Genomic DNA, 994 nt, shown 5'->3' on the forward strand with positions numbered 1-994 from the left:
AACAGCCCGCTCTCCGTCACCCCCCAGCCCCTCCTGCATACATCTGCTGGGGGTGCTTTTTTGCCTCCCCCCGTTTTGGCCTATGGAGAAAAGCCAGGGGGAAAACCTCCAGAGTCAGGCCGACCTCATGGAACTCCAACCCGGCCTGGAGCCACCGGTTTGTCCCCTTCCCGGTTCTCAGGACATGCGTCGACGCTCGGCTCAGCCCCGGCCGCCGCAGCTCCCGCCGGCCCGGCCAGCCGGGTCCACACCCCTGGCCAGCGCCTGGAGCGTTTGGACTTTGTCATTTTTTCAAAGACTCATCTCTGCCAACTGCCGTGGGCTTCAGCGGGGGCTGCTCCCCGCCTCCTGGGTGTCCTGCCCGGGCACATCGGAGGCTCAGCCTGGGTCTCGAGCCCCCTACTGGTAGGTGCACTACGGGGGCCCTCGGCAGCCGCCCAGGCCCACCCCTGCAGCCAGCACACGGCTGCCAGCAGCCACCACACAGCTGCCAACAGCCCGCTCTCCGTCACCCCCCAGCCCCTTCTGCATACATCTGGCGGGGGTGCTTTTTTGACTTCCCCCCTTTTGGCCAATGGGAAAATGCCAAGGGGAAAACCTCCAGAGTCAGGCCGACCTCATGGAACTCCAACCCGGGCTGGAGCCACCGGTTTGTCCCCTTCCCGGTTCTCAGGACATGCACTGACACTCGGCTAAGCCCCGGCCGCCGCAGCCCCCGCCGGCCCGGCCAGCCCGGTCCGCGCCCCTGGCCAGCGCCTGGAGCGTTTGGACTTTGTCATTTTTTCTCAAAGACCCATCTCTGCCAACTGCCATGGACCTCAGCGGGGGCAGCTCCCCGCCTCCTGGGTGTCCTGCCCGGGCACATCGGAGGGTCAGCCTAGGTCTTGAGCTACTGCTGGTAGGTGCGCTTTGGGGGCCCTCGGCAGCCGCCCAGGCCCACCCCTGCAGCCAGCACACGGCTGCCAGCAGCCACCACACAGCTGCCAACAGCCCG

The sequence above is a fragment of the Eleutherodactylus coqui genome, unplaced genomic scaffold, assembly GCF_035609145.1.
Source record: "Eleutherodactylus coqui strain aEleCoq1 unplaced genomic scaffold, aEleCoq1.hap1 HAP1_SCAFFOLD_455, whole genome shotgun sequence".
Lineage (NCBI taxonomy): Eukaryota > Metazoa > Chordata > Amphibia > Anura > Eleutherodactylidae > Eleutherodactylus > Eleutherodactylus coqui.